General features: G+C 39.8%; 1 pseudogene; it reads left to right on the forward strand.

Annotated features, from left to right (window-relative positions):
• Positions 1–1,552: 1,552 nt before the first annotated feature.
• On the forward strand, positions 1,553–22,177 carry LOC136311124 (large ribosomal subunit protein uL1 pseudogene; annotated as a pseudogene).
• The last annotated feature ends 998 nt before the right edge of the window (positions 22,178–23,175 follow it).

Consider the following 23,175-nt stretch of genomic DNA (forward strand, 5'->3'; position numbering starts at 1 on the left):
TTGCTGCTTTTTGTTAATATTTTTTGGTGGTTTAGTGGAAAATTTAGAAAAATCACAATTTATGCAAAGAAAAATATAAATTTCACATAGATATAAATCCCATCTCCATTTTGTTTTGTCTCCTTCTGGTTGTGTCTATGCATAAAGACATATTTTAAAGCAATAAGACTGTTCTATAAAAATTATATATTTTTGATTTTCCCTCCCTTAGCGTTCTTTCATCATTTCTTCATGTCTTTAAGTATTTTCCCTAAATTTTGTTTTCAACAACTGCACAACATTTCATTGTACCATGACTTTGTTTACCTTAATTTGCTATTTGGGACTTTAGTTTCTTGGTGGTTTTAATATGCAATGAGTGATCCTTTCAATGAATTGGGTTCTTAGATCCCTAGTGGTATTGTTGCCCACTCCCAAGGTCAATCCTTATAGACCATGTTATTTCCATCTCTAAATGCCATCTATCCCACTCTGACCAATATCCCCTGACTTTCTGGGTCATTCCTCAGTATTTTCACTATCTCTTACTTCCTTCTGGACTAATCCCCTTTTACACAGCTGAAGTCATCCACAACAATCACTCTGAATTGTTCATACCCTCAATCTCCTTGTCCTTCTGCTTTGTCGTGTTTGTCTGGCAAAACTACAGCACTACTTAAATTCAACTCTACCCTGACCGGCACCTGAGTAACTTATGACCTGAGAACAACGCCACTGTGCTCATTGGTCTCACTTTAAATTCATAAGCGCAAACTCAAAATTAGAAGAGAACATCCACTGGCTCTTACAATCCTGTCTCCACACTCACATCTGCCCCTCGTGTGCTATTGTCCCACCTGCTAACACAGATGTGTTCTCCATGCTTCTAACTAAAGCCAGCTCCTCGCCTGTGCACTAGAGCCCACCTCTTCTCACCTAACTCCTTTAGTAATCATCCGTTCTCTGTTCTACATTATTAGGGTGTTTGTTCTCTACCAGATCATTTCCAATAGTATAAAAGCATGCGGTATTCTCCTACCTTTCCCTACACACCTTCTTTCCCTTTCTTTGAGTTCTATGCAGCAATATTTGTTGAAAGGGATGTCTCTACTTCCACCCTCTCCTGAATCCTCTCCGATTTGATTTTTTTTTGTATTTTTCTGAAGCTGGAAACGGGGAGAGACAGTCAGACAGACTCCCGCATGCGCCCGACCGGGATCCACCCAGCACGCCCACCAGGGGCGACGCTCTGGGGCGTCGCTCTGCCGCAACCAGAGCCACTCTAGCGCCTGGGGCAGAGGCCAAGGAGCCATCCCCAGTGCCTGGGCCATCTTTGCTCCCATGGAGCCTTGGCTGCAGGAGGGGAAGAGAGAGACAGAGAGGAAGGAGGGGGAGGGGTGGAGAAGCAAATGGGCGCTTCTCCTATGTGCCCTGGCCGGGAATTGAACCCCGGTTCCCTGCACGCCAGGCCGACACTCTACCGCTGAGCCAACCGGCCAGGGCCTCTCCGATTTGATTTTTGCCTCACATATAGCTACCTACCATATCTTCATGTGGTTGTCTCAAACCGAACATGTCAGAAACTGAACTCCTGACGTGGCCTCACCTATACCTCCCGCAGCTGTCCTCATCGCAGTCGGTGGCAATGCACCGTATATGCAACCCATCAGGACATTTCTTACTCTAGCATATATCCAGAACTTGGCCACTTCTCAGTACCGCCTCTGCCACCACCTTGGTCTCCACCATCATTATCAGCTTCCTAACCTACATTCCTGTTTCCATCTTTGTCCCTCCCACCATCTAGTCTCAGCCCAGCAGCCAGAGTAACCCTTTTAAATCTAAATTTTAACAGATTGCATCTCTGCCCAGAATTTTCTAATGGTTTCCCAGTTTATGCAGAGTGAACGGCAATGTCCTTACAATGTGTTCTGACCCCACCTGCCTGTCTCAGGTGTCCCCATCTTGTCTCTGTGGGATACACTCCACTCCAGCCACACTGGTCTCCTTGCTGCTCCTCAAACATGCCAGGCAAACTCTCATCTCAGGGACTTCCCACTGGCTGTTACCTTAGCCTGAAAAGCTTTTCTGGTCTTTATGTGAACGTCACCTTCTCCATAAAGCCTGCCCTGTTCACCCTTCTTTATATTACACCGCCAACACCTCCTGTCCTCCTGATACTTCTCACCATGTTTTCTCATTCTTCTTTTTATCCTTATATTGTATGGGAAAGCTTCCTGTATCTCGTGGAAAGCTCCCAACAGGCTATGTAATTTACTTATGTTATCAGCATTCTTTTTAAAAATGTACTCTCTGATGGTGTCAGAGGTCTTCATTTTGTTCACCGTGATACTCCGAGGTCTGAGAAAAATGTAGGGCACAAAGTAGCTGTGCAATAAATACCTGCTCCAAAATTTTAATAAGTCTATTCATATAGAAAAAGTAAACATTTTACAGGCAAGTTCATCTTCTTACTTCAGTCAATATTTGTTTTGAATGCTTGCTTTCTGAATTCAAGTGTAATTCCTAACTTTGGTTTGAAACATTTTACTTGAAATGTTGCCTCTCCATTCTTTGGAGAGGATGACTCGGAAAGTCTTGATGATGGATAAAATGAGAAAGGATAGCCAGACACGCTGCAGAGGAAAATGAAGAATTATGACAACCATCTGGATATTTCAGCTACATGCTCTCCTGCGGTGAACCCCTGTCATCCCGTGGAATGTATAGCTCCCAGCAGAAATGCTTTAATTTGTGAATTGGAACATGGAGGGTGGTGGGTTTCAATGCACATGATAGGGGGTTGGCTGTGAAAAGAAAGTGGAATGTGAAATGGGAGGGAAATAGATGTGCTAGAAAGGGCATTGACTACCTAACCCTTGTAAGTGGCCAGGCCTATCGTTCCATGTTGGACATTCCTGTGCTTTTCTGACTGATGTGCACTTCCTGCACAAATGAGAAGAGAAAGCAGTCCCCTTTTCCCTCAGATCTGAAATATTTTGTTAAAACGTACACTGAGAATCGAACTGGAAGAGCGTGCTTAAGTGTCTCCCCTAACCCACTTCCAGAGCCTGAGCTCAGACTACTACTAATCTGTTGGGGAAAACAGATTGAAAAGGATTTAAAGAGATCCTTTTCAAGTGTGAAGGTGTTTAAATCCAGCGAGGGAGACAGGAGGGCAAGCGCTGAGCAAACAGGGCATTAGTGGGGAGCACTCAGAAGTGGGGCTGGACCCGCAGGGAAGACAGTGTTCAGGGAGGTGGGTTCCTGCAGAAGAGGAGAGCCAGACCGCCCCACAGGAAATGCTCCGTGCATGTGCGCGCTGCTCTGCAGCGATTTAAACTCATTTTCTCCTCATCTGCTTTAATCAGTTTCCTATTAGTTTCTTTCCCAGTTGATTTCCTGTGTTGAGAAAAATTACTTTATCATTTAATGGTGCGGATGGAGGTAGCACCGGGGTAGGATGGAGCAGGAGAGGGGGGTGGGGGAACTGAGCGGAGCAGCGTCTCCCATTCTGTAACACTGCAGGGTTTTCTTTGTTTGGGGCAATTAAAAGAAAGTAAAGGGAATACTTTATCTAGGCCTCATAAGGGTGCTCAGGCTTCGGAAGGGCAATAGGTAGTTAGGAGAGCAGAGTGCAGGTCTTTTAGGAGAACAGAAAAAATTGCCAGATGAGGAAGGTGGGGAGAGAATGCTAGCGTGGGTGTGTGATAGGGAAACACTGCAGTTTTCTATCCAATGGTCAGACAGTGTTTTATTGAGGAGGTAAAATTTGAGTCAAGACCTAAGGAGAGCGAGGCCTTAAGTTGTGGGAAGGAGAGCATTCCAAGCAGAGAACAGTAATGGGCCTGGAATGGAGACATGCAGACTGAGCTTGAAGAACATCATAGACATGTGGTTGGAGCTGAATGGCCCTGCTTTATTTTTTCCTGTAACTCTCACCACTAGCTGACATTCAACAAGGCTTCTTATGAAGTTGTTTGTTGTTCATATCCCAGCGTCTAGAATAGTGATTGACTTGTTTGCTGTTTATATCCCAGCGTCTAGAATAGTGATTGACTTGTTTGCTGTTTATATCCCCAGTGTCTAGAATAGTGATTAATTTATTTGTTGTTTATATCCCAGCGTCTAGAATAGTGATTGATTTGTTTGCTGTTCATATCCCCAGCGTCTAGAATAGTGATTGACTTATTGACTTGTTTGTTGTTTATATTCCAGTGTCTAGAATAGTGATTGACTTGTTTGTTGTTTATATCCCAGCGTCTATAAGTCTAGTATAGTGATTGACTTGTTTGTTGTTTATATCCCAGTGTCTAGAATAGTGATTGACTTGTTTGTTGTTTATATCCAGCATTTAGAATAGTGATTGACTTGTTTGCTGTTCATATCCCCAGTGTCTAGAATAGTGATTGACTTGTTTGTTGTTTATATTCCAGCGTCTAGAATAGTGATTGACTTGTTTGTTGTTCATATCCCAGTGTCTAGAATAGTGATTGACTTGTTTGTTGTTCATATCCCAGAGTCTAGAATAGTGATTGATTTGTTTGCTGTTCATATCCCCAGCGTCTAGAATAGTGATTGACTTGTTTGCTGTTCATATCCCCAGTGTCTAGAATAGTGATTGACTTGTTTGTTGTTCATATCCCAGAGTCTAGAATAGTGATTGACTTGTTTGCTGTTCATATCCCCAGCATCTAGAATAGTGCTTGGCACACAGTAGGCGCTGTGTTAGGTGCTGCGCTTTGCCACGCAGATTCACCTTCAGGAACGGAGGACTGAGGGGACTACTGTTGAAAGGCAGCTCTCACCTAGCAGCCTTCATTGCCCAGGGCCAAGAAGTTTGGACAAGTCCATCCCTCCTTCCCATTTGCAAAGATTGATCAAGGCAAGGGTGTCATACTCCAACTTGGGACAACCTTGAAAAGCCACCTACGTTCCAGAACTTTCCATGGGGTTGGGTGAAGCTTTCCTTGAAAATATACAGAGCTCAACATTTTTCTGCCCAATTCTGCCTCTGTTCCCTCTTTTGCACTGATGTTCATTTCAAGAACACCCCTGATTGACAAGCTGCATGCTCAGCTCTGTCTCACAGTCTGCTTCCCAGTGAACCCAACCTAAGGTGGTGTCAAGAGTGGCCCTAGAAAGTGGATGCTTCAGTGAGATTTTGAAGAGAGAAGAGCATGCCAACTAACAGGCACTGGGACCTCCAACATTGGTGGTACATGGTATGTCCTTCACACTACGGAGCAGTACAACTGTTAAAATTTTAATTGGTGGTAAACCAGAATGGTATACTAGTGGAAATAAATGCATTAATTGGTATATTGCATAAGCATTTGAGAAGTATGAGAGAAAGAGATTCTATGAGGACTTTGGAATTGGGTGGTATTCTTAAGCTTAATTGACACTCAAGGGAAAGAATTCTTTTATTAAATGCTAAGGGTGATTACTCAGCAATTAAAAGTCAAGTTTGGAAGCCAAGGGGCCTTCTTCATAGTGTATTAAAAGCCTCCCATTTCCTGCAGTAGGAAGGAATAAAAAGCTAAGGAAGGCCCTGGCTGGTTGGCTCAGCGGTAGAGCATCGGCCTGGCGTGCAGGGGACCCGGGTTCGATTCCCGGCCAGGGCACATAGGAGAAGTGCCCATTTGCTTCTCCACCCCCCCTCCTTCCTCTCTGTCTCTCTCTTCCCCTCCCGCAGCCAAGGCTCCATTGGAACAAAGATGGCCTGGGCGCTGGGGATGGCTCCTTGGCCTCTGCCCCAGGCGCTGTAATGGCTCTGGTTGCAGCAAAGCGACGCCCCGGAGGGGCAGAGCATCGCCCCCTGGTGGGCAGAGCGTCGCCCCTGGTGGGCGTGCTGGGTGGATCCCGGTCGGGCGCATGCGGGAGTCTGTCTGACTGTCTCTCCCCGTTTCCAGCTTCAGAAAAAAAAAATACAAAAAAAAAAAAAAAAAGCTAAGGAACAAACCTATGATTTCTTTTAAAGTCAATTTGTTGGAGTGACATTAGTTCTCAAAATAAGACAGGTTTCAAGTGTACAACTCAACAAAACATCATTTGCCCACTGCATTGTGTGCTCATCACCCAAAGCAAAGTCTCTTTCTGTCCCCCTTCCCCCACCTTGTCCACCTCCGCCAGCCCCACCCCCTCTCCCCTCTGGCCATCACCACACTATTGTCTGTTTCTATGTGTTTGAAAATTTTAGGGAAGTCTGAAGCATGAGCTCAGACAGGTTGCTTATATGGAAAAGCCACTGGAAACAGCTTGGGTGGGGTGGGGTCTCAGGGAATCACTAGCTCAGGGTGAACAGTGAAAGCCATGTTGGTGGAGGCTCAGATACAGCGCCCACCCGCTGCCCATGTGGGAGGAGGACTCAAAAAAGGAGCAATGGTTTCTGCCAGCACTTCGGTCCCCTCCAGTTAGGAGGAAATAATTTCATACTAGAAACAATGGATAGTATCTGTTTTGTGACTCCATAGTTCAGATCTTTCAGCTCTAACCAACTGGGCAGGGACAAAAATCCACTCAAACTGTGGGCAATTTTCTATTAAAAAAAAAAAAAAAAAGAGGTGAAGGTCTCCACTCCTGACTGGAGCTCTGGGTCCCGCGTAGTCCTACAGGGGCTGGACAAGAAGATTTGCATTCATCCTCACTACCAGGATAAGTTAGCATTTCCAAAGATTTATTTTTTTTACCCTCCTCTATGACCTTCTTCCTCCCAGTCCTGGGGAGTCTCCAGGGAGGTGCTCTGAACAGCAAATATAGAGAAAAAAAAGCAAAGGAGGGGAGGTTGCTTCTGGGGCTGTTGTTCCTGGGTGAGGAGATGATTTTTTCCAGCCAAGTGTGAAATAAAAACCTGTGAAGAAAGAGGGTAAACCAGATGAGACAGCTGAGCTGGACAGCTTCTCCTTCTGTTCAGAGAAGACAACTCATGCTGCAGTTTCATTCTTTAGAAAAAAAAAGTATTAAATTTAAATGTCAGACGTAGTCTTTTTCTAGCATCTACAAAACTGACTGCAAATCTGAAACTACTAATAAATATAATGAATCTTGGGCTAAAAGAGTCCTTGACCCTACATTATTATGAGTGATTAAAAATTGATTTTATTAAACTAAGCAAGGAATTAAAGAAAGACATGTTAAAAGCTGGTATTTTTTTCTTGCTGTCATACCCACTTAAGAGCTCTGGCAGTTGCTACTCTCTCTCTCGGTGGTGCTCTTGCCCCAGATCAGTTTTGCACTATTAACTCCAATTAGGTCACAGCTCAAAGGGTGCCTCTTCAGAGGGGCCTTCCCCGGCAGTCCAACAGAAAGGGAAGGGTGCGCTCTCCGCGCCACGCTCATCGGAGCACCCTTCTTCAGTTTCTTTGTGGCAATTAGGTTTTTTAAAATGTATTTGTTCATTTTATATGTTTGCTTGGTAAGTTGTATGTCTCCTCTGTCAACCAACTGAAAGGAAAGTGGAGCTTTTATGTACCTTGTGATTAGTTTTTTGGGGTTTTTTTTATATATATAAGTAAATGTGTATATTGAATTGTCTTGGGTTTCTGTGGTATATTCTTCATTTGGAGTCCTATGATGGATTCCAACATTTAGATGATATATGCTTAGCTCATGTACTTAACATTCTCAATGCTGAGCCAGCTACTTACTGATTGTCTTGGTCCATTAGAAAACACTAAGGGATTTGTTACTATGGTCAGGTTTTAGACTTTTATAGATCAAGATGTTCATTGAATAGTGCCTCTGTTTCTTCAAAAACATTTACAGGTTTTACACTTTCTGTTTTATAGTGTTCTTATCATATTTGGACTGATAATTTGAAATTAGAAACTTTGTCTTTTGGCCCTGGCTGGTAGCTCAGTTGATACAGCATCAACCCAGTATATGAATGTCCTAGGTTTGATCCCTGGCCAGGGGACATGAGAGAAGCAACCACCTGCTTCCTTCCTTTCCCCTTCTCTCTCCCTCTTCCCCTCCTGCAGCCTGTGGCTCAGTTGGTTCAAGTGTTGGCCCGGGCACTGAGAATAGCTCAGTTGGTCTGAGCATGTCAGCCTCAGGCACTAAAAATATCTTGATACTCAAGCAGTGCCCCAGATGGGTGTTGCAGGGTGGATCCTGGTTGGGGAGCACGCAGGAGTCTGCCTCATTATTTTCCCTCTTGTCACTAAAAAAAAAAGAAAAGAAAAAAAAATTGTCTTTCATAGCTGCTTATCTTTTGTATAAGTTGGTTTCATATTTACAAAATGAGAAAATGATAAGAGATACAGTGATCATGAGATGTGTTTCTTAAGCCTAAAGGAAATGTTACCCTTGTATCTAAATAAGTGACTTTGGGCTCAGAGGTCCAGAAAGTGAAAAACTTAGTCTAATCTAAAACAGATGAGTTATAATATTACTGGTGAAGCTGCTTGAATTAGGCAAATCTTAATTATATCTTGCATCACGGTTATTACTCAATTGTGATATCTCAAAGAGAAGATTCTATGTGCTATATTAGCAGAAAGTCTAATTGTTCTATAATGTTATCCACTCTGGATATTTCTAAACCCCTTGGAGGAAAAACTCTTGCTTCCTATGATCCACTCTCATTATTGCTTGTTTTCTTGACCAGGCATCTTACTGTAGATGAATACTACAATCATTCCAAAAATAACCTGTCTATCCAATGTTGCTGACTTTGCTTTGCTCATGGGTCTGTTTTAAGTCCTCCAAACCCAGGTAATATCAAGCAGGAATGTTTAACAAACTCTACCAAGGAACTTAGATGTAACAAAATGGCCTTAGCCAATGCCTCATTGGTTCCAACGTATTTCTACTTTGTGAGAACTCTTTATATTCTGCTGTCTTTTCTACATCTCTCAAATTTCTCCTTTCTCTGATCCACCAAAAAGAACCCCAATCCCCAAATCTTTCTCTTAAATTTCAAACACATTTCAATCAATATCTTTATGGAAGAGTCTGGCAGATTGAATTATTAAACCCAACTCCTTATCATTTCCTATATCCATACCCTTTGCCTTATAGTTTTGCCTTCTCTCCTATTAAAGGCAGAACATACTTCCCTGCCTCTTCACACTGGGCTCAGCCATGTGTTTTGCTTTGGCTAGTAAGAGGCTAGCAGCTGTGATGCAAAAATCAGCTCAAAATGTGCTTATGTGGTTGGACTTTCCCCTGGATGTGCCTGTGCCATCACCGAGAAGAATGTGTCCTAAATAGCCCACTGGGACCAAGGAGATGAAAACCATGTTGAGAAGAACCAGGTCTGCAGACCCACAGTGTGAAGCAAACCCAGCCCGGCTGACTCTCAGGTCAGTAAAATATAATAACTTTTTTCAGTCACTGACTTTTGAGGTTGTTTGTTATATAGCATTATAGTGGGAAAAGCTGATTTATAGAAGATATAGCTCTTTCCATGGTAAAGTCAAATGTTTGATCTTATGCAAAGTAGTTTGGCAACTTACTGTCCTGAATGTACCCATTCCAGAATAGCATTCGGCTCTGCCTTTACACAATCAAATGCATGTTAGAATGCTTTCTTGTAATAAAAAGAAAAGTCTTCTTATAAAGTTGAATTTTTCCTCTAAATATAGAGACAAAAAAAAAACCCTACCTTTAAATGACCACTTTTTCACTTCTGGAAAAGAAAATTAAAAACTTGGCTGAGCGCTATGCTATAGATGAAAACCAAGATTTACGAAAAAGACACATTAATGGATGATTTGTTTTCTTTCTGAGGAAGTATTTCTCTGTAAATGTACCCTTCATTTTATAAAAATATTTCTTGAAGTAATTATTTTTTTTAGTATATCTACATCCTCTAAAAGGAAGATAGGAACTATCTTGTTCATTTCTGTGTACCAGTGCACCAATTCCAGTGCCTGGCTCATTATAATTGGTTAATAGTTGCTTGTTGAATTTCTGTATAATTAAATGCAGATCCTATAGTAATTCACATGAGTGGAAAAATCTGAGGACTGGGATGACCTTAGAGAAAGGTCAGAGAAGTGGTGTTGGTGGTGAGCTTGTAAGATTGGATAGGATTTGAGTTGACAGAGAAGAAATGAGAAAGTATTTTAAATAGGGAGTAAAATGAACAACATGTGATGGCCAGAAAATAGCGCTTATTCAGAACCATTTAAAACAATTTATCTTACAAATATTTTATGTATAATTTTAAAGAAACTTCAGTTGTAAAAAATGAAGGTAATCTATTATTGACCTCAAAGACCAATTAATACTAATAGAATTTCTTGAGGATATTAAAGAAAGTAGACGTATAGTGAAGTTATTTTCTTTTCATTAGTATGTTGAAAACTGGTAAATAGACACATTCCAACTCCAATTCTATTTCTGCTTTAATCCTATTGCCCCTAATTCTCCTAAAAATTCCACTGAGATTTGCTTTGATCTGCATCAACATTCTATATGTCATTATTCCTCATTTCTCACACTTAACTTGAAGCATATTTAAATTGAAAGGGTTCAGTATAGTTCATCTATTGTTTGTCTTTAGGATCTAGTACTTTGGTCTGCATGTAGCAGGTATGCAAAACTTTTGCTGTTATTATTTTTTATTAGTATCTATATTATTTATATTAGCAATAACTAATCACATTGACTTCTTATCACAATTTCTCTTTGAGGTGGTTACCAAATATAAGTCCATTTTTCAATTGAGGAAACTGAAGCATGGGGAAATTAAATGATTAAGAGAGGAAGCACAAACCAGACCAGGAGAGGGAGAGGGAGAGAGAGAGAGAGAGAGAGAGAGAGAAACATTGGTTTGTGGTTCCACTTGTTTTTGCATTCATTGGTTGATTATTATTATTATTATTATTTTTTGTCATTTTCTGAAGTGAGAAGCGGGGAAGCAGAGAGGCATACTCCTACATATGCCCAACCGGGATCCACCTGGCATGCCCACCAGGAAGCTATGCTCTGCCCATATGGGGCTGCTGCTCCGTTGCAACCGGAGCCATTCTAGAACCTGAGGTGGAGGCCATGGAGCTATTCTCAGTGCCCGGGCCAACTTTGCTCCAATGGAGCCTTGGCTGCAGGAGGGGAAGAGAGAGACAGAGAGAAAGGAGAGGGGGAAGGGTGGAGAAGCAGATGGGTGCTTCTCCTGTGTGCCCTGGCCAGGAATCAAACCCAGGACTTCCACACACTGGGGTGACGCTCTACCACTGAGCCAACCAGCCAGAGCCCATTGGTTGATTCTTGTATGTGCCCACAATGTTGATGTATCAGGACAATGCTCTAACCAACTGAACTACTTGACCAAGGCCAACACCAAGCTATTTTGAGTCAAACTGATGCTCATAACAAATGATCCACCTTCTTTCTGACTACAAAAGATAAACTTTATAGTCAAGGATACAAATAAGTTGAAGGAGAAATAAATGGAAAAGATAGACCATGAAAGGAATAACCAATAGAGAGTTAAAGTGGCGATACTAATAGCAAAAAAAAAATAGACTTTAAGACAAAATTTGTTACTACAGATAAAAAGATCATTTTATAATGATAAAGGGGTCAATCTATGAGGACAGCATAGTAATTATAAACATATCTACATCTGATAACAAAACCTTAATGTACATAAAGTAGAAACTGACAAAATTGAAAGGAGAAATAAACAATTTAGCAATTGTAGTGGGATACTTCAATATCCCACTTTCAAAAATGAATAGAATGACAAAATACCCATATGAAAATGGAAGATTTGACCAACACTAAAAAGCCATAAGACCTACCAGAAAGCTATAGGACACTCCAATGAGGAACAGCAAAACACACATTCTTCTCAAGTTTACATGAAACAGGCTCCAGGATAGACCATAAGTCAGAGGTTGGGAATTTATGGCTTGCGAGCCAGATGTGGTTCTTTTGATGACCGCATCTGGCTCATGGACAAATCTTTAATAAAAAATAATAATAATGTTAAAAATATAAACATTCTCATGTATTACAATTCATTCATTCCCCACCGCTCATGTTCATGGTTGCAGGTGGCTGGAGCCAATCACAGCTGTCCTCCGGGACAACACTAATTTTTTATTAGATAATGCATAACATACACGGGCCATTGTATGGCTCTCACAGAATTACATTTTAAAATATGTGGTGTTCATGACTCTCTCAGCCAAAAAGTTCCCGACCCCTGCCATAAGTGAACCACAAAACAAGTCTCAATACAATTAAGAAGACCAAGTAACCTACAAAGTATATCTTATGACTACTATGGAATTAAATTAAAATTTTTAGATAGAAGGAAATTTGGAAAATTCACAATCATATGGAAAAAAAGAAAAAAAACAAATAAATAATCAAGTAAACATACTCCTAAAATAACCAATAAGTCAAAGAAGAAATCACAAGGAAAGTATTTCTTTCTGCATCTTTGGGATGCAGCTAAACTAGTGCTTAGAAGGAAATTTATACTTCTAAAGACCTATATTTCATTTTATTTACTTATTTTAAAATTATTTATTGATTTGAGAGAGAAACATTAGTTTATTATTTTATTTTTGTATTCGTGTTGATTCTTATATTTGTCTCGACCAGGGATCAAACCCACAAGCTTTATCAGGATAACGCTCTAACCAACTGAGCTACCTGACTAGTTATGTGTCATATGTCTATATCTATATCTATATCTATATCTATATCTATATCTATATCTATATCTATGTCTATCTATCGATATATATAAAATATGTTTTTTTAAATCCTTCACCTTCTTTCATTCAGTCCCCCAACTTTTGTGATGACATAGATGGACCTGAAAATTATTAGGCTAAATGAAATATGCCAGTCAGAGAAAGAAAAATACCATATGACATTATTTATATGTGAAATCTAATGAATAAAGACCTATATTTTAAAAGAAAGATCTCAAGTCGAAAGCTAACCTTCAACCTTAACAAACTAGAAAAACAAAAGTAAACCCAAACAAGCAGAAGGAAGAAAAATAGATGATTTTCCAAATGTTAAGACAATGAGTGATTCTTCTATAGAAGACTCTGAAATTTTTCATTTAAAGAGCTTATTACAATTTTTAAGTACAGAGACCATTTAAATTTTCTTTTATGATTATAAAAGTAACTCTAGTTCATTTAGAAAAAAATTGGAATTTGCCTAAAAGTATTTTAAATATCATAACCTAGAGTTAACCATCATTAATATTTTGGTACATTCCTTTCTAGTCTTTATTTTAGGCTCATATGCGTAAAACTTGTATAGTGAACAGAAGATATACACATATCTTTTTAGGTTTTCTCACTCAATATTTGATTGTAAATTTTCATGTATTACTAAGCTTTCTTTGAGATATTTCCAATGGCTGTACAATAATGTCTCCAGCACTCACTGCTTAATTTATTGAACCATTGCCCTACTTTTTGAACATTTAGATTGCTTCTAATTTTTTTTCTTAGAATAAAATTATAACTGTGAGATTACCAGGTTAAACTGCTTTACACTGCTTGGATTACTAGGTTAAACAGGTAAAGATTAAATTGCTTTAAATCTTTTGCCTGTGGAGATTTGCTCTTCAGAAAAGGACGTAGCGATTTACATTAGCACCCTGCAGAGTATGAGAAGGCCTGTGGAGATAATATTTTCTGAATCCAAATTGACTCATAATTTGACAAGTACTAATGGATTTCCAGGATTAAAATTTTATTTAAATCCAACATCATTCCAGAAATTTTAGGACATGATACTAAAAAAAATCAATAAATTTTTCTTTTCATAAATGACCAAAATATTAGGTTTAGTTAAATATTTTTCTGCTACATCTACTTATAACATCTAGAGTTGGAATTTAGAGCCCTGTATTCATCCCCTTAAATATATGGACTAGTTAACTTAAGTCAAGAGAAATAGAATAGCCAAAGTTACATAGCTGTGCTCATGACTTAGAGTCCAATGCACTTTGTTTCTTAAGCAATTTAATATTTCAAAAATATTATGTGAATATGTGAGTACACTCCTGTGAAAATTCAGACATTACAGACATACAGAGATACAGATATACATATACATATATCTCTATCATCTACCTATCCAGAGAAGAAAAAGTGAATATCCCTTTTATCCCCTTGCTCTCAGTTTCATTCTACTTCTCAAATGTTTGGTGAGATTCTCCAGAAATTTTCTAAATTCTTAAGTTATAAGTGTAAATTTTTATTCAACTTGGGTTTATTTTTTCTTTTCTTTCAGTTAACCATATGATGATATGTTCTGAAGAGCTTGTTGACATGCCAAACCTCCCGCTGAATCCTCACGGGAATACCTTAAGGTGTGTGTTGTTATCCCATTACGCAGATAAGAAAACTGAGGCTCGCAAGGGCAAGCAACTTGCCCAAGGTGGCATTAAATGACTAAACCTGAACTTGAACTAGACCTGTCAGACTCAAAAGTCTAAACCACTATAACTATGCCAGATATCATATTTGAAAAAGAATCTTAGCCACCCTCTAATAAAAACTCTCCGGTAACCTGAACTAGTAAATATTCTGAATTATACCTTGTTTAATTACTTTTGAGGCTATATAAAATAAGTAGAAACCAGGCTACAATGTATCCAGTAATAGAAGATTTAAAAAAAAATACTTGATTGAATAGACAGCAGGGATTTATAATTAATTAGTCATTGATTTATCAGCTGATTACCTGTTGACGGATGCTTCTGAAGTAGTGAAGCATGCTTGAAAAGTAGCTTTCCCCATTTCTAGGCAAGCTTATTTACCCTGTAATATGCAAAATAAATCTTTTTTTTTGAGCGGTAGTAAATATACGAAAATAGCTGCTATCTGATGATCTCAAATGCTAGATGTGTGGAATCCAAACTGATGAGTGTAACTTATGTCTTGCATTCCTGCTTCTCTCTGACATGCCTGGGGGGGGGGGGGGGGTGAGGAAAAGAAGGCTGTCAGTGGCAAGTGTGACAGAGTGCACTAACTGCTCTCTGGAGAGAAAAAGATCTATCCTGGGGATGTTAACAGCCCGTTCCGAGCTGTCGGAAGCCCTGGGGGCTGCTGCAGAGCCAGGAGGCTGGCCCTGCCCTCCTGTCCTCCCACCCCAAGGCGGGGCTCCCCGACACTCGGCAGAGCCATCTCCGCGCTTACCCCGCCCTGGCCTGTGCGTTCCCTCCACTTATCTCACCCAATCTGAGTCTCTGCTTGCAGAAAAAGTTGAATCAGCTTCTTCAATAAAAATTCCTCTCCGAGGATCTTTCCAGAAGAAATTAACCAATTTCTTGCCAAGAAAGATAGGCCCCAATGTGACAAAATAATGGGAAAGTGTGTGTAAGTGTGTGTTCTTTGTTCTTTTCAATCTTAAAAGGGGCAGCCTCTGAAGACACTGCCTTAACCCCCAGACCCAGAAATGCCATTGCCATGAATTTATCTTTCTTTCTTTTTGTATGTATGTGTGTATGTATTTTTTTAGAGGAATGGGGAGGGGGCAGAGCGAGAAAGGAATTAATCTTTTAAATTAACAAAATAAGACCAGAGGTGAGGTAGGACTCCCAGTTTGCTGGGTTTTATTTGTTTGTTTTTAATCCCATTTTCTGCAGTCTCAACCTTTGCAATTTTCAACTGTAATAGTCGCCCACTCCCTGAAGTAATTGTTATTCAAGATGTCCAAGGAGTAGTGGATAAGTTGTTTTGCAGAATTCCTTCCTCTGGGCACCACCAGCCCCTGGTCTGTGCCCCCACTCCTCCCGGAGGCAGGGTCAGGAGCCTCCCCTGCCATTGAGAACGGCCCTAGCCCAGCCGCAGTCACGGCTTCAAGAAAGGGCTTGATCCCAGAATGGCTTGGGACTATTCTTGCAGAGTGCTACCTGGGGTTCCTGCTGGAACTAGCAGGAAACCCTATAATTTGCTCTTGCAGATTACCAGCGGCTCTAGTTTTTGGCTGCACGAGGGAGATGGCTGTCTGGAATGAAAAATAATGAGGACAAAACATGAGAGGAACGGAGCAGGTGAAGAGACACTATGACACTGCCTGAGCCTCCTGCTCTACTGCCTCTTGGGCTAACTCCACCTTTGGGTTCCCAGTGACATGAGCCCAACCAGTCCTTTTGGCTTACGCTAGTTTCTGCTCAGTTTTGTCACTTTGAACTAAGAAGTCTGAGCAAAACTATCTTCCATGTATATTTAAATACCTATTGACCCCTTCCCCTCATCTACGAAATAAGATCATTCTATATATATATTGCTTTACGACATGCTTTTTCACTTAGTGTGTCACTGGCACTTTTCCAGGTAGTACATTTAGAGCAACCTCACTCCTTTAACACAGCAGAGCGTGGCATATGAACACATCGTTCCTCTCTTTATTTTTAGACTATTCATTGATGAGTGGACATTTTGTTGGTTTCTCAGTTTGAGGTATTATAACCCAGCCTGCAATATATATGTCTTTGTAAAAATATCTTTAGGCACTTGGATAAGTATTTTTATAAGATAAATTCATGGCAACGGCATTTCTGGGTCAACAATTTTATAGGAATTTTTCATAGAAATTTCATAGAAATTGCCAAATTGCCCTCTGGAAAGTTTTTATTAATACTAGGCTCATGTGAAAAGCTCCATTTTCCCACACTGTATCCAAAGTGTGGGATATTGTTACTCTTTTTGATCTTTGGTAATCTCTGAAGTAAATGTATATCTTATTGTTTTAGAATGTGATTCTTTAAGCATGAGCGGGTTGAGACTCTTTTCTTTTGCGTAATGGTTGAGCTGTTTCTTTATCCAAGGCACGCTGGTATAGAGCCCTTGCCTGTTTTCCGCTGGGGTCTTCATGTTTTTCCTGGTGTTTTGTACCAGCTTGTTTGTATGAATCCACTGCCTATTACATAGCCTGTCACTTTTTTTTTTTCAAATTGTCTCATTAAAAAAAATTATTGAACCCTAGCCTGTTGGCTCAGCAGTAGAGCATTGGCCCAGCATGTGGAAATTCTAGTACAATTCTTGGTCAGGGCACACAGGAAAAGCAATCATCTGCTTCTCCACCCATCCCCCTCTCGCTTCTCTCTCTCTTCCTCTCCTGCAGCCATGGCTTGGATGAGCAAGTTGGCCCTGGGCACTGAGGAGGGCTCCATGGTCTCACTTCAGGTGCTAAAATAGTTCTGTTGCCAAGCAATGGAGCAGTGGCCCCAGATGGGCAAACCATCAGCCCCAGATGGGGTTGCCAGGTGGATCCCAGTCAGGGTGCATGCGGGAGTCTGTCTCTCCATCTCCCTGCCTCTCACTTAAAAATTCTTATTTATGACATCTTCTTCTTCTGCCAGAGCAGGCTCAGGTTCATGGCAATATGGAAGAGAAGGGATGCAGAAGAACCCCGTAAACAGCTTGGAGGAACCCTTTATGTCACAAGTAGCACATTTGCTTTGCTTCTTCCCCCTTTCCTTCCTCCCATTGTCTGGAAGATGGATGTGATTCTGGAACTCCAAGTTCCACATGGAGCCATGCGAATGAGATTCATACCCAAAGAATGGCAGAGCGGTGAGCTGGAAGGAAGTTGGGTCTCTAATAAACATGGAACCCCCGAATCAGCTCTGGGTTTCCTACCTTCAGACTTCACTCATAGGCAAAAGAGAGTAACATCTATTTTGATTAAGCCATTGTTGTTTTAGCATTTCTGTCATGTGCAGAGAATCTAATCCCACGTTATACAGTTTGGATGCACAACAGGCTATGATCAGAGGAATTGTTTTCAGAACTCAGAAGTAGAAGCTTCAGATGATTGTATGATATGTTCTAGAGTGCAGTTTCAGTTAAAGTGGAGTATAGGGAAAACCATTTTTCTTGAAAAATTTTAAGAACTGTGAGGCCAGGGTGTGAAAAATAGGGCGTCATCATCATAAATGTTTTCAGGCCACTGATGTGATGGCAAAGGGAGAAAGCCTGGGATGTTGGCAACGGAATCCCCTGTGAATGGAGGACAGTGTTCCAGGGCTTGATAGTCCCTGTGAAATGGAGAGAAGAGGTCGCCATTTAGAAATAAGATGTGCTCAGACAGGGGGGTTTCTGAAGACAAGGGTCTGGAAGCAGCCACAACTGCTACTAGTTGTTACCATTAACTTAGGAGGTGAAGCTCCCATTGGAGAGGCTTTTAAGGGGCCTGACATCAGTGAGGGCCAGGTGTCAGGTAATGTGACATGGTGGAAGGACTTTGCAAACATTTGAGCAATTTGTTCCAGTGACTGGCACATGTGCAACCACTATGTATTTCTTGATTGAATCACCATAGAATGGGGGTTCTAATGGCACTTGAGAAGAACAGAAACACAGCAATATGTGCCAGATACTGTTCTAAGCATATGGCAGGTATTAACTCATCTAATTCTTGCAACAATCTTATGAAGTAGGTACATTCTTATTCTCATTTTCAAATGAGAAAATTGAAGCACAAAATGGTTAAGGCAGTAGTTCTCAAACATTTTGAAGTCAGGTCGCATTTAAAACCCTACAAATAATTGTAGGTGCACTATATACAAATTTCTGAGAAATATGTTATAATACTTAAGTCAAATATTAAAGAAAAAAAATAAAATCCAAGCATGCTTTTATGGCAATTAAACAAAATAAATATGACAAAATTAAATTTATTCTGACATTAAAAACCATTTTTATATGGTGGGCTCTTGATAACATTATACAAAGTGAAATAAGTAATTCAGAAAAAAACAGGAACTGCATTATTCCATACGTAGGTGGGACATAAAAGTGAAACTAAGAGACATTGATAAGAGTGTGGTGGTTACGGGGGGGGGGTGGGAGGGGGAGAGGGAGAGGGAAAGGAGGGAGGGGGAGGGGCACAAAGAAAACTAGATAGAAGGTGACAGAGGACAATCTGACTTTGGGTGATGGGTATGCAACATAAGTGAACGACAAGATAACCTGGACTTGTTATCTTTGAATATATGTATCCTGATTTATTGATGTCACCCCATTAAAAAAATAAAATTATTTAATAAAAAAATTTTTTATGTTACATTTTTTGAGTTATACTTTTTAAAATTTGTAAAAAAGAAGGGTTAAAAAATTAAAAAACAACAAAAAAGTTATTTTTTATATATATATATAGATACATTCTTAGTAAGATTTAGTAAATTCAGCAGGTCCCGGTGCGAATGTGTTAAGTTTTTTCATTCTTGTGTTTATGAGAAACATGAGCCTGATGTGTCCTAGTGATTTCTTCAATGTCTGCACATATATTTGAAAGGCAAACTATTATTTCCTCATCAATACATTGAAGAATTCCTCTCTTTTTACTTTTAATTGTGTTGAGTGCAGAAAACCCCCACCATACATATCATCTTAACTTTACACCAAACAAAGGATAGAAGAAACTTGCCTCCAGTCTTTCTGGGGAACATGGGGGGTAGTGTAAACAATCCAGCACCACAGCTTAACAGCCTTTTGCAACCTAATCAGGCAAGTGAGGTGGGGGTTTGAGCAGACTATCAGCTTACAGCCAATTCCCCACACCTCTGTCCCTCAAGAATCTAAACTCCAAAAACCCTGTTGGTTTTTGGTCCCCAACAGGCACATATTTCTCTGGAATACCATAGGGCGCACCTGGAAATCTTCTAGGGCACACCAGTGTGCCCTGGCACACACTTTGAGAACCACTGGGTTAAGGGTTTGCCCAACAATACATAATGAGTGGTAGAGCCGAAATTTGAATGAAGAGTCTAAAGTCTATGCCTTAAAAACTATTGCATACATTGTCTCTTGTGCAATGCTCCACGCATCTTACTGAAGGGAGGGGAAAATTTGTCCCAGTCTGTGTCTGAGGGGCAAGTAAGTGGAGAACAGACCTGATGAGGGATGAGAGTATGGAAAGGATGAAGGGAGAAGGATTGTCCTTGGGTGATACATACTGATACCAGAGATGGAGAGCCAGGCAAACAGGAGTTAGGAGGAAGGTTAGAGAAATGTAAGACTCTTAGGAGAGAGAGGAAGCAAGAATTAGACAGCCCTCCTTTTGTTTGCCAGGGTGTCTGTCAGAGATATCTACATCAAACATTAAGCTAAAAATGCACAGCATCTCGATTTACTTACTAGAGGTCCCATGTACTCATGCTTAATTAATGCTGTCCGTAATGAAATGGGGAAATAAAACCTACAAAGGAGGTATATGCTTTACATGCTTGTTTTGCCTTCTAGAGAAATCAGTGGGAAAATTTACAAAAATTGAGGAGAACAAAAATCCAGAGTTAAAGGGAAAAGATGGAGGATAAAATGTATGTAACTTTAGAAATCAGTGAATGAATTGGTAAATCAAAATGCAGAGTGACCAGAAGTCTTTGTTCAATGAACAGGGACTGTCCTTTTACCTTTTGCAAACTATCCCAATGTGTCCAGCTGGGGAAACGTTTATGATGCTGTTCTGCACTATCTCAGCAAAAGTGGTATTTTCTCTCTGTAACATGTGGACTTAAACTGCTAGAGATAACACTAGGCTGATTAAGCTTTTGAATTTTTGCTAATCTGATGGCTGAAAAATATGTTGCCTTTGTTTTAATTTGATATTTTTCTAACTAAAATTAAGATTGAACATCTTTTAATATGCTAATTGAACATTTTTATTCTTCTGTGAATGCATCTTTATATCCTTTGCTTATTTTCTATTGAGTTGTTCATCTTTTTAAATTGATATATAGGCATTCTTTATATTTTTTTATTTTAAATATTTGGTCAGCTATATGTGTTACATGTAACTGTGTAAGTCTGAATCTTGTATTTTTTCTTTATTTGTGGTGTTTTTTTATCATATAAAAGATTTTCATTTTAATGTGGTCAGATTTGTCAGTTTTTAAAGAAATTATTGGATGGTTTGTAGTTTTTGTGTCTTATTTATGAAATCACTCCCTATTCCATGGTCAAAAAAATTGTATATTTTTTCTAAAAGTTTAGAAATGTACTTTTCTTCTTTAGAAGTTAATTAATTTGGAATTACATTTTACATACAAAAAAATCCCAAATGGATTAACATCTAAGAATGGTAAGGAGCTAATTTATACCAATATAATTTATTAAATCACCCATCCTAGTCGATAGAGACTGGGAAAACAAAGACTTCACCCCTGGACTGACCTTTCTTCCCCCAGCATATTGCTGGTCATGCAGTTTAGACCATCTGACTTTTCGTATTACTTGTCATGCAGTTTGGACCTTCCCCTGGTAGGTCACTAGTCATACGGAAGAGCCCCTCGGAGGAAGAACAAAGGGGCAGAAAATAGACTCATAAGATGCCCATACAAGTCCTGGCACAACCACTCCCTTAAACATTAAGCCCCGAATACAATGAAACTGGCAGTTCCTTAAAAATTTGAACATAACTTATCTATCTCTGGCCCAAGAGAGAAAAGAACCATATATGTTATAGAAAGATTTGTATATAAATGTTCATAGCAGCTTTATGAATAAAAATAAAAATACTGAAAACATCTCAAATGACCATCAACTGATGAATGAATAAGGAATTTGGTATGTCCATATAATGAAGTTAAGTAAGAGTCTCTGTTCTGATTTTTGCAACATAAGTTACCACGAGCAGCAAAGCCTCCTTAGACACCCTCTACAAGGCAGTGCGGGAAGTGCTGCATAGGAACCAGTGCAAGTGCCACAAGTCTTTGGAGACTGCAGATCAGCATGAAGAACTATGACCCTCAGAAGACCAAATGCTTCTCCGCACTGTCAGGCTTAAACCTGCTTCCCACCCCCAGTTCTCTGTCTGTGTTCTGGGGGACCAACAGCACTATGACGAGGCGAAGGGTGTGGATATCCAACACATGGACATCGAGGCTCTGAAGAAACTCGACAAGAGTAAGAAACTGGTCAAGAAGCAGGGCAGGAAGTGTGATGCCTTTTGGCTTCAGAATCTCTGATCAAGCAGACCCCGTGAATCCTGGGCCCAGGCGTAGTGAGGCTGGCAGGTTTCCGTCTTTGCTGACCCACAGTGAGAACGTGGTGGCTAAAGGCCATGAAGTGAAATCCACCATCAAGTTCCAGATGAAGAGGGCACTGTGTCTGGCGGTGGCTGTTGGCCACGTGAAGATGACAGAGGATGAGCTTGCATACAGCATCCTTTTGTGCCGGTCCATTTCCTGGTGTCATTGCTCCAAAAAAACTGGCAGAATGCTCAGGCTTCGGACATCAAAAGCACACGAGCAAGCTAACGAGCTGTACTGCTACCGTTAAAAAAACTTAAATGAATAAATATCAATAGTAATATCTGTAATAAATAGAAAAAATAGAACTGTCATAGAAATTACATGATGCCATTTATGCAAAATCCTATAGCAACAAAATGTATAGTGACAAAAAGCAAATTGCTGGTTGTTTGCCTGGGGAGGGAGGAATTATAAAGTGCATCAGGGAATTTTTTAAGGTGACGAGTATGTTCATTGCACTGATTGTGGTGATAATTTCATAGATATTTACATATTACAAAACTTATTAAACTGCACACTTAAATATACATAGCTTATTTTAGGTTCGTTTTACTACCAATAAACTTATAAAAATAGATATATTCAGACAGAATTTCTTCTGTTGTACCTGAGCAGATAAATGAACTAATAACGAAGTAAATAACATCAACATTTTAGAAGTCAAAGACTTTGCCAAATTTTCAAAATTTCTCTTTTCTTAAGTTTTTAATGGACAGCTCAGTTACATTACTTATTCATAAAGAAAACACTTTTTAGTTAATCGTGGCATGTATATACCAGTGTGCCCATATCATATATCCCTTGCATTAAAATTTTTGATTAACCCCAGAATGACTTTGCTGATATCACCCAATGTGGTGAGAAATTAACCTCTTAAGCCAAGAGAAGAATGTTGGGTGTTCAATTTTTTTTTATACCTAGGAAATAAAAAGAACTTAAGATTCTCTGTATAAAATGTGACCTTAGAATAATTTCACTCTGGTATCATTTGCTAAAAATATATATATATATATATATATATATATATATATATATATATATATATTTCTTTTTAGAGACAAGGCACAGAAAAAGAGAGAAAAAAAAGGAGGAAGGAGCAGGAAGCATCAACTCCCATATGTACCTTGACTGGGCAAGCCCAGGAGTGACCTCAACATTCTAGGTTGATGCTTATCCACTGTGCCACCACAGGTCAGGGCAAAAAATGGTTTTTATTTTCTTAA

This window comes from Saccopteryx bilineata, chromosome 7, assembly GCF_036850765.1.
Source record: "Saccopteryx bilineata isolate mSacBil1 chromosome 7, mSacBil1_pri_phased_curated, whole genome shotgun sequence".
Lineage (NCBI taxonomy): Eukaryota > Metazoa > Chordata > Mammalia > Chiroptera > Emballonuridae > Saccopteryx > Saccopteryx bilineata.